General features: G+C 38.5%; 1 pseudogene; it reads right to left on the bottom strand.

Moving 5' to 3' along the window:
• Window positions 1-14,729, bottom strand: part of LOC133779198 (leucine-rich repeat receptor protein kinase HPCA1-like) — a 60,759-nt pseudogene extending 46,030 nt beyond the window's left edge.
• Window positions 14,730-14,998: the final 269 nt, after the last annotated feature.

Here is a 14,998-nt window from a genome sequence, read left to right as displayed (position 1 = left end):
AAGCATTAAGCAATCCCACATAACTGATTCAACCATGGAAGCCGAATACATAGCAACTTGTGAAGCAGCTAAGGAAGTGGTTTAGTTGAGGATGTTCTACACTGATATGGAAGTAGTTTCAGATATATGGATAAGCCACTAATCCTGTACTGAGACAACAATGGAGCAGTAGCTAATTCAAAGGAACCTAGAAGCAACAAGAGAGGAAAACATATAGAAAGAAAATACCATCTGGTTAGAGAGATTGTGCACAGAGGTGATGTGACTATTATGAAGACAGCACCAAAACAGAACCTGGCAGACCCATTAACCAAGACACTTCTTGCAAAGTCATTTATGGGTCATGCGTGAAATATGGGATTAAGGAAAATGCCTCACTTGCTTTGAGGGCAAGTGGGAGATTGTTAGAACTAATGCTCTAAAAGCATGTAAAGACATTTTATTGATTTAAATAAAAGTACAATTTTATTATAATTTAATGTTATAATTAATGTATGAATTAATTATATAATAATATCAAGAAAATTTCTTATTTATTCATGAGAATATGATCTTGTATTAGTACGAGAGAATTAAGAGCATATATCATGAATAAAATAGTCAGTAACATATTAAATTAAGGAATCTTTAATTAATGGTTACTAGTACGGTTTACTAAGCATACCGGATGCGAGTGATCTAGATTCGGATTACTGATGTGGATAGACATCTTAGTAATGGTGTTGTGTATAATAGAGATTATATATGACACGACCGATGAGAATTAATTATCTTTATAAACTTGTCGTTTGACATAAATATTTAATTCTTATCATAATAGATGATCATTTGTAGATTAGTCTAAATCCTGAGTATTCATGAACTCTTGTTTATGTTTATTGGGTCTTTTGATTCACTTATTAAGGTTTCTTAGTATAATGAGGCTAATGACTTTTTTTTTGGAGATTCAATATCATGAATGGCTGGGAACATGATTTATAATAATGCAATTCATACTTTCATAACTGGTCGAATATTGGTTCCCTTAAGGGTTAATTATGGAACTGAATAGATATTGAGCTCAAATATATAATATGATTCTAGATTAATTATTAGCTAGTGAATTAATGGTACTTAAGAATCAAGAGGTAAATAGAAGGGTAAAATGATAATCTTGACCAACTCTAATTAACGAACCAATAAATGGAGGACAGAACAACATTTATCGATCATATCAATGGACTACAAGAGAAAACTCTGTAAATATAATTCTATAAATATTTAGAATGAAATTCCATATTTATAGTGGAGTAATCATTGAGTTAATAAATAAGATTACTGGATCAAAGAGTTTAATTAATAGTCTAGTTTATTGGAACTTCGTATTATAGGTTCATGGCCCCAAATCACCTTTCTCCTACACTATCAAGGGTAAGGATGTCAAAAAAAAGATTTGTAGAGAGAATGACTTAATTGCAAAGGAATTAATTTTCCAAGGAAATGAAATAATTATGTGATAATTAGGGGCAATTGATTAGTTATGAATTGATTAATTATTTAACTTTATAGTTTTTATTTTGAAAACTATAAGTTAAAATAAATATTAATCATATTTGGATCAATATAAAGAGAGATTAATAATTATCTTATTTATAATAAGATATTTATTTATTTATTTAAAACTTATATTTTAAGATAAAGTTAATTTTGAATTAACTTATATTTATTTTATGATAAATATATTGTCTTAAATATCAATTAAAAAAATAAATGAGAAAATTAGGGATAACTCTAATGGTGTGGTCGACACACTCGCTGTACAGTGAGTGTGGCACCACACACAGGGATTTCCTATCCCTAGGAATTGAATTTTGAATTTCAAATAATTTGTCTATTTAATTATTCTTTTTTAAATATGATTTACATTAAATAATTAAATAAAGTTATGACTCATCAATTTTATTTTAATAAAATAAAGTTTAATTAAATTAGTTATTTTTCTTTATAAACCTGAAATGAAGCGATACATTTAAAAAAAACAAGAATTGATTTTGATAGACTGTCGGACTCTCTCTCTGAAAGGAAAGCGATAGTTTTTCCTAAACGTGAAGAAACTATCCAATACATCTTCTCTCTATCAAACTTTCTATATATGTGTTGAGTACATCTAGAGAGCCCTAAATCAGCCTTTTGAATCCCACGTGTCCACACACGTCCTTGTCTGTTTGAGGATTGGTCTAGAAGATCAAGATGTGGACTTTCATAATCTAGATTGGAAGATCGTTGATTTATACAAAAAGATTCATGAATACTTGATAGGCTTCAAGATGTAATCTCGAATCTATTTGTATGTGATTTAATATATCTATAAATGTATGATCTTGTTGCTAATATTAAAAAAAATTTAAAAAACCCAAAATTTCTCTGCTGCGTATCTTGGATTTACATTTTTAATACAAACAAAAGTTTATAATATGATACTTTTTTTTCTTGTACCATAATATGTTGTTAATAACACAACTAAAAGAATGTACTTGGATTTTAGATTATTTAAATTACTTTGATTTAAGTACCGTTCTCAACTTTTAATTGGTCAACTCAAAGTTGGAAGATAGAAATTCATAGACCAACATTTATTCTCCTGGTTCAAAATAGATACCAAGAAGGCCAACAAGATTTTTGTGATGAACTCGAGAGCAGCTCAATTTCAGTCTTGAATTCAATTCCATCATGCATTGATCCTTGTTGAGCTCTTTTGATAGCCACTTTTTGTCCATCAGGGAGCTTTCCCCTGTAAACATGTAAAGAGTAAAATAAATTGAAGAGCAGCAACTTGAAGAAAAGGTCAAATGCGTTGATCAAAGTCATGACTCTTGAACTTTTACCTAGCCATAGCCCAGATCCAATCTCATTTCTTGCAGTAAAATTATTAGTGCACTTCTTAAGTTCATCATACGAAATTATCTTGCTCCCTGATAGAATTAGAGAAGGAAATGAATTATGTTGTATATTCCTTGAAAATGAAAAAGAATAGTACAAGAGCATATATATATATATTTATATATATATATCAGAAGTGTGAGGGACCACACAGCATGTGTCCTCTGCACCTAATACAACTTTACATTAATCAACCATTACAATAAATACAACTTAATTAATACTCTCTTATTCATTTACTTTAACATTCCCTCTCAAACTCATTGGATGAGGTAGCACAGTGAGTTTGGTATGCAGGTCCTGAAACCACTGAGTAACAAGTGGTTTAGTGAGACAGTCAGCCAATCATTCAGTAGACGAGGTAAAAGTGAGAAGCAGAGACTTGCGAAGGACACGTTCGCGGACAAAATGATAGTCCAATTCGACATGTTTTGTGTGAGCATGAAGAACCGGATTAGAGGCAAGGTGAAGTGTACTCAAGTTTTCACAATAAAGCATTTGTGGTTGAGACAGAGGAAGGCCCAACTCAGAAAGAAAAGATTGAATCCAGGATGCTTCGGCAGCTCCATTGGCGAATGCGCGATATTCAAACTCCGTGCTAGATCGAGAGACTACCTTTTGCTTGGAAGACGACCAAGAGATGTGGTTATAGCCAAGGAACAAGCAATAGGCACTAGTGTTGGGCCTATCATCAGGGCATGAGACCCAATTGGCATCAGTATAAACATGTAAGGTGTGAAAAGCATTGGGTTGCAAAAGTAGGCCTAGATGACCTGTTCCCCTGATATATCGCAGCACCCGTTTAGCAACCTGCATGTGAACGTCTGTAGGGGAGTGCATGAATTGGCATAACTTGTTGACGACATATGCAATATCTGGCCTGGTTAGTGTACCATAATGTAGGGCTCCCACAATACTCCGATACTCTGTAGCTGAGGACAATGGATTACCATCGTGAAGAAAAAGAGAGCCCAAAGCAACTGGTGTGGAGAATGGTTTTGAATCTAACATGCCTGTTTTGGAGAGAATGCCCCAAAAATACTTTGTTTGACTCAAATGAATTCTAGCAAAAGAACGATGCACTTCAAGGCCGAGAAAGAAATGGAGGGGGCCAAGATCCTTTATGGAAAACTAAGACTTTCAGTAACCAAGTAAAGCAGCAACAGAAGAATTGCAAGAAGCAGTCAAGATAATATCATCCACATAGACGAAGACAATGATCATAGTAGAACCTAATACATAAAGGAACATGGAGGAATCAGCCTTAGGTGCTTTAAAAACCCCACTGACAGAGAGTTGTGCTCAGTTTAGTAAACCATGCCCTTGGTGATTGGCGAAGGCCATAGAGAGACTTCTGCAAAAGACACAGATGATGAGGGTGAGCTGTATCAACGAACCCTTGAGGTTGACTCATGTAAATAGTTTCTGTGATATGTCCAAGAGAAAAGCGTTCTGAACATCAAACTGTTTAATGTCCCATTGGCGAGAAATAGCTATACTAAGGATGAGGCAGATCGTAATGGGTTTAATCACTGGGCTGAAGGTGTCATGAAAATCAATACCGTGAGTTTGATGATACCCTTTGGCCACTAAACAGACCTTATATCTTGAGACTGTGCCATCCGGATTAAGTTTAACATTGTAAACCCACTTGCAACCTACTATCTTGGCACCCAAAGGATGAGGAACAAGTGTCCAAGTGCCCTGCGATCGAAGAGCTGACATCTCTTGTTCCATGGCAGTTCGCCATTCAACATGTTTGGCAGCCTTAGAAAATGGGGAAGGTTCAACAGGAATACCAGCAAGGGTGCTATGAAATGCGCGAGGTTTAAAAATGCCATGTTTTGGACGAGTTACCATTGGATGGGCATTTTGTGGGATTCGGGTATCAGCAAGTGAAGATGACACGGGTGTGGAGAGAAGAGGAGAGATGGAAGGAGTGGATGATGAAGGAGGGGGATAATAGGAGAAGACTCACGGACGGAAGGAGAAGGACTAGGAGGAGAGGTAGAGAAAGAGGATGAGGGAGGAAGTGGGGGGAGGGACAAAGGGAAGAGAATTGATGACTGTATAGGCTGGAGTATGTGAGCTAGGAATGGAAGCCTGCTGAAAAGGAAAGTTATGTTCATTGAAGACAACATGACAGGTAACGTATAAACGGTCGGTGGCTCGATGCAAGTAGAGATAGCCTTCGTGATGGCTACTGTAGCCAAGAAAAGCACAGGACTGAGAACGAAGCTCAAGTTTGTGAACATTATAAGGCCAAAGTAAAGGATGACACTCACAACCAAACACACTTAAGTGAGTGTACTGGGGTTGTTTTTGATACAAAATAGAATAAGGACATTGCAGTTGGAGGACCCGAGTAGGGAGCCGGTTAATCAAATAAGAGGAAACAATGAAAGCATATGGCCAATACTCAAGAGGAATTGAGGCATGATCCATTAAGGCAAGCCCCATATCGTCAATATGGCGGTTCTTTCGCTCAATGCGCCCATTCTGCTGAGGAGTATATGGACAGGACAGCTCATGGTGTATACCATGCTGAGCAAAAAGAGAAGTAAATGATTGAAATTCATCCCCCCCCCCTCAATCGGTACGCACCCGCTTAATAGTGGTGTCAAACTGGGTGGAGACCATTTTGTGAAATGTGAGAAAGGCAGAAAATGCCTTATCCTTGGTTTTAAGAAGATATAACCATGTAAAACGAGAGAAATCATCAATGAACAAAATGAAATAACAAACACCAGAGATGGAACACACAGGAGAAGGACCCCATAAGTTGCTATGTATTAATTCAAAGGGTTTTGAGGCCCTGGATACAAATACAGGAAAAGGCAACTTATGAGCCTTAGCTTGATGACAAGCTTTACAGAATTGAAAAAGCAGACTTCCTAGTGTTGAGACACAGTTAGGAAACACTCAACAGAAATATAATCAGTTAGAAGTTGGTTAGAGCTATTGGTTTACTGTTGTAACTGTCTTGCTGATTTTGTGTGTTCAGTTGCAAATCTGTTAATTGTAATGTAACCAATTTCTTTATAAATAAAAGTTCTCATTCTCCAGAGATAGATTAGTCTCTGAGAGCTTATTCTTTCACACTCTTTGTATTACTCTGTTTCTTCACTTGGTATCAGAATCCATCGATCCATGGCGACCTCTGGTTCATCCTCTTCGTCTACAGCTCCTTCTTCCTCATCAATTTCCCCTAGTTCTCGAGTTGCTGTTTCTCCTTTTGCTTCTACTCTGAGCTCGGTCATTTCCGTGAAGTTGGACCGGTTCAACTACATTTCTTGGCGTGCTCAACTCGTTCCAGTGATCCGAGGCTATGATCTTGAAGGCTATGTGTTTGGTTCCAAGACTCCTCCACCAAAGACTGTTCAGATCACCGATGAGAAAGGCGAATCGATCACGATCACTAATCCAGAGTACCAATTGTGGATTCGTGAAGATCAACTACTTCTCAGTTGGATTCTATCGTATCTAACACCACCAATCCTGAGCCAAGTCATTCGATGCACAACCAGTTGCGAGGCGTGGCGTGCTCTTGAGAGCTTGTTCTCTTCCAACAGCAAAGCTCGGATTATGGAACTAAAAGATCAACTGCAATCAACCAAGAAGGGCTCTCAGACGATTTCTGAGTACTGTGCTCGGCTGGAAAGCATCTCCGACACTCTACTCTTAGCGGACTACCGTGTTCCAGAAGCGGATCTCATCATGAGTATTCTCAATGGTCTTCCCGTCGAATACGATGGCGTTATCAACAGTATTCTCAGCCAAAAGAATCTCACTGTTCAAGAAGTTCAATCACTTCTGCTCAGTCAAGAGACTAGGCTCCAGAAGTGGTCCGCTGCTCAAATTGTGGACATTCAAAGTCCCTTAGCAAACTTTGCTCACACTAGCAGCAAAGGTCGCAGCTCATCTTACGCCCCCGGTCGTGGTTCATCTTTCTCCCGCGGTCGAGGTCGAGCTCGTGGCTCCATCCGCAACTCTGGATCTAGACCTGTTTGTCAGATTTGTCACAAACAAGGCCACACAGCAATCACTTGCTGGTATCGTCATGAAGACGACTCTCAGATTCCAACTCAGACTTCCTCAAGCAACAATGCCTCCAAGTCTGCTCTCATGGCTTCACCTGAGTCTGTGGCGGATCCAGCCTGGTATGCCGACAGTGGTGCCACTGACCACATCACTGCAGATCTCGGCAAGCTTAGTCTCCATAACGACTATCATGGATCCGAGAAACTGATGATTGGCAATGGTAAGCACATTCCAATTACTCATGTTGGTTATTCTCGTTTACCTTCCACTTGCTCTGCTAGATCTTTGCAATTACATACTGTCCTGTGTGTTCCTCATATCAAAAAGAGTTTAATCAGTATTTCTAAGCTGACTAATGAGAATGATGTTTTTGTGGAATTTCATTCTGATGCCTGCTATGTCAAGGACAAGGCCACAGGAACACTTCTTCTGGAAGGACAGCTTAAGGATGGGCTCTATTCCTTGTCTCCCAAACCCACCACTTCCACATATGTGTCTCACTCATCTCCCTTCAGAGACTCACCTTGCTGTACTGGTTCACAGAGTACCAAGTCCTCTGTTTCCACTTGTTTTACTTCTGTTCGAACTAATGCTTGTAACTGGCATAGACGTCTAGGACATCCTAGTTATAAAGTCATGCAAAAATTGTCTACTGTGTTACCTGGTTGTAATAAAATCAAGCATAATAAAACATCATTTTGTTCAGCATGTCCTATGGGCAAAAGTCATGTTTTACCATTTCCTTTGTCGCAAAACAAAACCACTATTCCTTTACAGTTGATCTACTCTGACTTGTGGGGACCAGCTCCCATTCATTCAACTAATGGCTACAAGTATTATGTTGCTTTCTTAGATGACTATACTAGATTTACGTGGATTTATCCACTCACTTGTAAATCTGAAACTATTTCTGTGTTCAAGCAATTTAAATTGCAAGTGGAAAAATATTTTGGTCTCTCTATTAAAATTTTTCAAAGTGATTGGGGGGGTGAGTTTCATCCTTTTACTGAGTTTTTAACTCAAAATGGAGTAATTTTTCGAAAACCATGTCCTCATGTCCATCAACAAAATGGTCGTGTTGAGAGGAAACACCGTCACATTGTTGAACTTGCTCTAACTCTTTTAGCTCAAGCTTCTATGCCTTTAAAATTCTGGTGGGAGGCTTGTCACACAGCTGTTTATCTTATAAACCGACTCCCTACCTCTGTTCTAAATGGTCAGTCCCCTTTCTCTAAGCTTTTCAATATTGCACCTGACTACTCATTTTTAAAAGTTTTTGGCTCTGCATGTTTCCCTCATTTAAGACCCTATAATAGTCAGAAGTTGCAATTTCGGTCTGAAAAATGTCTCTTTTTAGGCTATAGTGCTGACCATAAAGGCTACAAGTGCTTGCATCCATATGGAAGGTTATATGTCACACGCAATTGTCTTTTTAATGAAGATGAGTTTCCATATAACACACTGTTTCCCACTCCCTCCTGTCAATCTGAGCCTACCTCTCTTACTTCACCACCTACCATTACTTTTACTCCACCTATTCACTCTACAGCTAGTCCTTCACGTGGTGTACTTCATGAGCCCATTCCGCCAGCTGTACCTTCCTCACAACATGTGCAGCCAGCTCCATCTTCACCTAATGAAATGTCCTCCTCATCTTCACGTGAAGTGCAACAAGACCATAATACTGATTTGTCTTCTAGTGGACTTTTGTCTTCTTCTCCAACACATATTTCCAATACAAATGAAGAGCCTTTTGACCATTCCATTGATATTAATATAGACCTTTCTCCTGTCCAATGTGAACATGTCTCCGTGCCTTCTTCCTTGACTGAACGAACTGCTCAACCACCTGCCTCTTCAACCATTCCTTCTCATTACAGGCCAGCAACTCAGTCCACGCATGGCATGCAAACTCGCATAAGAGCTGGGGTAGCCAAGCCAAAAGTCTTTATAGCTACTAAGCATCCATTTCTCATAGAAAGTGGCCCTCGTGAACCCTCTACTGTGAGCCAAGCTATTGCTGATCCCAAATGGAAAGAGGCTATGGTTAATGAGTATAAAGCTCTTCTTAGTAATCAAACATGGGATTTGGTTCCTTTTAATCCTTCCTTCAATGTTGTTGGCAACAAGTGGGTCTTCAAACTCAAGTTCAATCCTGATGGTACGGTTCAGAAACATAAAGCAAGGTTAGTAGCAAAGGGTTTTCATCAAAATCCAGGGATTGATTATTATGAGACTTATAGCCCAGTCATTAAACCAGCTACGGTACGCATCCTTCTCACTGTTTCTGTTCATTTTGGGTGGGATATTAAGCAATTAGATGTCAACAATGCCTTTCTTAATGGTTTTCTTCACAAAACTGTTTACATGACTCAGCCAGAGGGGTTTGTTCATCCTACTTTTCCCACTCACTTGTGCAAACTTAATAAAGCTCTTTATGGTCTTAAGCAGGCTCCAAGAGCTTGGTTTGAACGTCTACAATCTGCTTTACTAGCTTGGGGATTTGTTCAATCTAAAGCTGATGTCTCTTTGTTCATTTATCATAGGAACAATAATCTCTTGTTGCTGTTGGTATATGTTGATGATATTTTGGTCACAGGCAATAGCCCTTCTTTGCTTACTAAGCTTGTAAATGATCTCAATGGTACTTTTGCTCTTAAACAACTTGGCTCACTACATTACTTCCTGGGCATAGAAGCTTACAGAGACAACACTGGTATTTACCTTTCTCAGTCCAAGTACATTGCTGACTTGTTAATCAAGCTTAAGATGCAAGGTGCCAAGGGTTGTTCCACCCCAGCTGCTCCTCGTTAAACCCTGTCTCGTAATGAGGGGGAACCAATGGCTGATCCAAGTCTCTATCGAAGCACTATTGGAGCTCTTCAATATTTGACTATTACTCGGCCTGACATAGCTTATATTGTTTCTAAGCTAAGTCAGTTTTTGCAAAATCCAACTTCTACACACTGGCTAGCTTGCAAAAGGGTGTTGCGGTATCTCAAACAAACTCCCACACATGGGGTTTGCTTCAAAACAAGTTCAGCCAAAGTTCTTACTCTACAAGGTTTTTCGGATGCGGATTGGGCGAGCTGCCCTGATGACAGACGTTCCACAGGCGCTTATTGTGTTTATCTTGGCTCTAGCTTGATCTCTTGGAGTTCGAAAAAGCAAACAGTAGTGGCCCGTTCCAGCACAGAGTCGGAGTACAGAGCACTTGCTCATGTGGCTGCTGAGTTAGCTTGGCTGAAAGCTCTTCTAAAAGAAATGCACATTCCTATACAAAGCACACCTGTGATTTGGTGTGATAACTTGGGAGCAGCTTCTCTAGCAGCAATTCCTGTGCATCATGCAAGGACTAAGCACATAGAGATTGATGTGCATTTTGTTAGAGACATGGTTCTTCAAAAGCTTGTTGACATCCGCTATGTTCCAACGTTTGAGCAAGTTGCCGATGTTCTTACCAAAGGGTTATCAGTTGAGCGTTTCCTTCGGTTCAGAGACAAGCTGCAAGTGATGATCTCACCCTTCCGCTTGAGGGGGAATGTTGAGACACAGTTAGGAAACACTCAACAGAAATATAATCAGTTAGAAGTTGGTTAGAGCTATTGGTTTACTGTTGTAACTGTCTTGCTGATTTTGTGTGTTCAGTTGCAAATCTGTTAATTGTAATGTAACCAATTTCTTTATAAATAAAAGTTCTCATTCTCCAGAGATAGATTAGTCTCTGAGAGCTTATTCTTTCACACTCTTTGTATTACTCTGTTTCTTCACTCCTAGGAACTGAAAGATTACAAGAAGAAAAAACATGACAAGTGACATCACTCGTTGGATGACCCAAACGGTAGTGCCACATATTAGGATCCAAAGTTAAAGCAGAAAACAGGAAAAATGAAGGAGATGAGGTGGGAGACGCTGGATTGGAGACTCTGTAAATGCCACTATCAAGATGACTCGTGAGTAGAATTTTTTTGGTGACCTGATGTTTCACATAAAAATAATGTGGGTGGAATTCGACGAAAGCATGATTATCAGCACAAAGCTGGGAAACACTAAGAAGATTGTTGGAAAGTGCTGGGGAATGATAGACACGAGATAACTTTAAGGTAGAATTATAGTCAGGTAAAGTAGCAAAACCAACATGAGAAATGCAAACACCCTTACCTGTACCCACGGTCACCTGTTCAGAACTAGTATATTGTTGAGCCCCCTCAAGGACATTCAAATCCGATGTGAAATGATGAGATGCCCCTAAATCCAAGTACAAAGCCAGATCTGAATAAACATTGGCAACTGCTGGGGTGAAGTGAGAGGTAGTACCCGAAGAAGGACCAGAGGTATGCTGAGAGAGAAAGGCACTGAAGGGTCACGTCGGGTTATGAGGTGGCTGTTAAGTAATGTTCTTTCTGTGATAACAAACATTGACGGTGTGGCCAACTTTGAGGCATATTTGGCAGCAAGGACGGTTGGTGGAGAGAGTGGAGTGAGAACGATGAGATGGTGGTGGATGCGGAGAAGGGGACCAGGTGTTTGGTTGGCGAGAAGTGGGGTGATAAGGAGATGAAGTGTATGGGTGAGGAGAAGAGGAAGAATGAGGTGTGGGATGGGATTTGGGTTTGGGTTTATGGTGAGCTAAATTAGTAAAGTTGGCTTGAAGGGAGCTTAGGGTATCCACCGCGTTTTGACGATTGAGGCATGCCTCAAAGTTGAGCAAGAAACTAAAGACCTCCTCCATTGTATGCTTATTAGATCGAGCTTGAAGGGGAGAAACATAAGCATTATACTCCCGACACAGGCCATTGAGAAAGTAGAGCAGCTGATTTGTGTGGAAAAACTGGTTCACCCATCGAAGCCAAGATATTACAGAGACCTCGGAACTTTTGGATATACGAAAAGGTTGTCAGACCATCCTTCCTAAGGGTCTAAAGTTGAGTACGAATCTTAGAAATCTGGGAAAGAGACGCAGCGGCGTAGATCTGCTCATGAGTGATCCAAATCTCAGCAGTCGTGCGATACCCGACGATCTGCCCAACTATAGATTCATTGATGGATGCATAGATCCAGCTCATCACTAATCTGTTGTATCGATGCCAAGTTTGAATGTCCAGATTTACTGGGTCGGCTGGGTTGGAAGTATTCGGAACAGGACAGGGGTGAGTTCCATTGATGAAATCCTCTAAACCATTGGCAATGATAATAATGATCATTTGGTTTTGCCAAACAACAAAGTTATGCTCATCAAGCTTGGCAGCAATAGGCTGATTTACAGACAGAAGACAGGGCAAGGTGGGGTGAGAAATAGTGGATATAGCAGCCAAGGGAGTCATGGTTGACTTTGGAGAAACATCTGTAACAGGTGGTACAACGGTGGTCTCCCCTTGGGAGACAGAGGACGAATTCTGAGGGCTAGTTGCAGAGGCCATTTAGAGTTATTAAAGGCCTATTAGCGTGTTAGAATTAGAGAAGGAATTGAATTATGTTGTATATTCCTTGAAAATGAAAAGAAGAGCACAAGAGCATGCATATCAGAAGTGTGAGTGACCACACAACACGTGTCCTCTGCACCTAATACAACTTTACACTAATCAACCATTACAATAAATACAAATTAATTAATACTCTCTTAATCATTTACTTTATCACTCCCTTGAGGTTTGGTGCACCTCCACTATCTTGCCCACTTGGTGCCCAGGAAGCTGCAACAAAGTGAATAATTAGTTATGTATGCTAACTAGTTTCAAGCCATGTCTATGTACTTATAGTGAAGCTTCAAATTATAAAGATGTAAAATGGCTTTATAAATTTTTTAAAATTATTTTTATTACCAACAGGTCTACTTAATCCAATGACATTTTCAGCATATTTTTTCTATTGAACATATACTCCTACGGCTACAAGGCCTAGAACAAAAACTGCACAGCCAGATGCTATCCCTACAATTGCTCCGGTTCTTATTGTATATCCTTTATGTTTTGAAATAATTAAGTGTATTTTTCTTGTTAGTTCAACTAATATAATAACAAAATACTTATTTCAACTAAATTTTTAACCTTGATTACCCTGAAAGGGATAGGATCTGCACTAAAAATATATGGTCCAAATCCATCTGGTGGCTTATAAATATGATTATTTAATTCAAACCCAATTCTCATAATCTAAAATCTATAAAAGTACTCCCCTGTAGATGGAAAGAGAGCCAGCCCAATTTCAAGATAGTCAACAATATTGAAGATGGGGTTTTGAAGAGACATGTTAAGGACAAGTTTCGTCCGAAGGCTCATTTCAAGTTCATGAAACCTATCATCTGTCAATTGTGTGAAGGAAGGTCCTCTAAAATATAAAGTCCTATCATAAGGATATTGACATTCACAACTCTGAGGATTGAGATTTTGATCCAAAGGGCAAGATCTACTTCCCCATGTAACTAAGCTTGTTGAATATGTATTTGCAGGTTGCTCCATAGGCCGACAGTAATTGGAATTTACACTACCAACAGTGTCACACACTGGATTCTCTAGAAGTCTATAAACATAAAATTGATAATTAGGAATGATGATCGTAAGATCTGATTCATTTCATTTAAAATCTATGGTGAATGGCAATAAATTATCTCACAATATTGTTTCTTTGTAAAATCCAACTATTACTGATTGAGTTTCATTGTTTTCCGAGTCAACAAGCTGCAGTTGTGAACTATGCTGTCACCCATGTTCAATGTTTCATTGAATTTATTATTTTTTCAATTTCTTGCCACGAGTTGAGCATAAGTGTGAGTTAAACTATTTGAAAAAATTTCTTTAAATGTGATCAAGTCTTTAGTCCTCATATTTGTCCTTACACTTGCTGTAACTGTGAAGAGCTGAATAGCTTGGCTGGAATTCTCTGTTCTAGCGGCCCATTTTCAATGATCCGGGAGTACAAGAAATGTTCTAGAATTTACAATTTTAGGACTTTTTAATAATGGATACAATCACAAATCTGTGTAACCTCCAAATAACTTATAGAGTTGTGAGGACCAGAAACGATGAGAACCAAACGGGCGGTTATGATGTGTCAAATGTGTTGATACTCAGACCCCTGCAAAAAAGAAGTAAAATTTAGTAGATTTAATTTATAAATAATAAATTTCAAGAACATAAAATTGGAAATGACAACTCCTGGATATCGGCTTACAAAAAATATAGGTTATTCATTCCAGTTAAGTCTGGAAAAGTATCCTTCAATTTGTTAAAAGCCAAATTTCTGTAAGAAAATATACAATTACAAAAGTCAAATATTTGTATCTTTTCATAAACAACACTTCATATACTCTTTGATAATTTAGTAGAACTCGCAAATCATTAATATTTGTGAGACTGTTGAGATTTGATGGGACTTTCCCTGATAGACCATTTCTATCAAGTCGTCTGTAGATAAATTTAAAAAGAAACTTTTAGATTCATCAACTTCACGGTGTCAATAAGTTGGAAACTGGTAAAAATTTCTAACATAAATGGAGAGCAAAAGAAGATAAGTCAAGGGAGATGTTACCCACAGAATCTCAAGAGTGATAACAAGTCCTAATGTTGATGGGATAGTTCCATTAAATTTGTTTCCATCAAACAATCTGTCAATAAACAAGTAGATGAAGTTAGATTCATAAACAAACATCAAATAAAGATGACCAAGATATGGTAATCAACTTACACGTGTATGAACACCTTGTCAGAGCTAAAAAAAAATTTTGAAATGTTACCAGAAAGTTGGTTCTTGTTGAAATGGTTGCCATTTACACACAGTAAAACGAAAGTTTATGCATTTTTCTGGAAAAAGAAATGGCTGCCATTTCATATTTTTGATGTCTTAGATGCTCTTGGGAACTATATTATTACAGTTATTAGCTGAAAACCACCAATTATTGCCCGAAAACCTCGACATGATCCAGGAACAAAGAGAAAAATCACACTTGCGAGTGGCTGCTTACTAGGTAAAGGTAGCCAAATACTTCAACTCTCGAGTTAAGAATAGAAAGTTTGGCCCAGGAGATCTAGCATTGCGACAA

Source organism: Humulus lupulus, chromosome 5, assembly GCF_963169125.1.
Source record: "Humulus lupulus chromosome 5, drHumLupu1.1, whole genome shotgun sequence".
Classification (NCBI taxonomy): Eukaryota; Viridiplantae; Streptophyta; class Magnoliopsida; order Rosales; family Cannabaceae; genus Humulus; species Humulus lupulus.
This window is presented reverse-complemented; position numbering and strand designations above follow the sequence as displayed.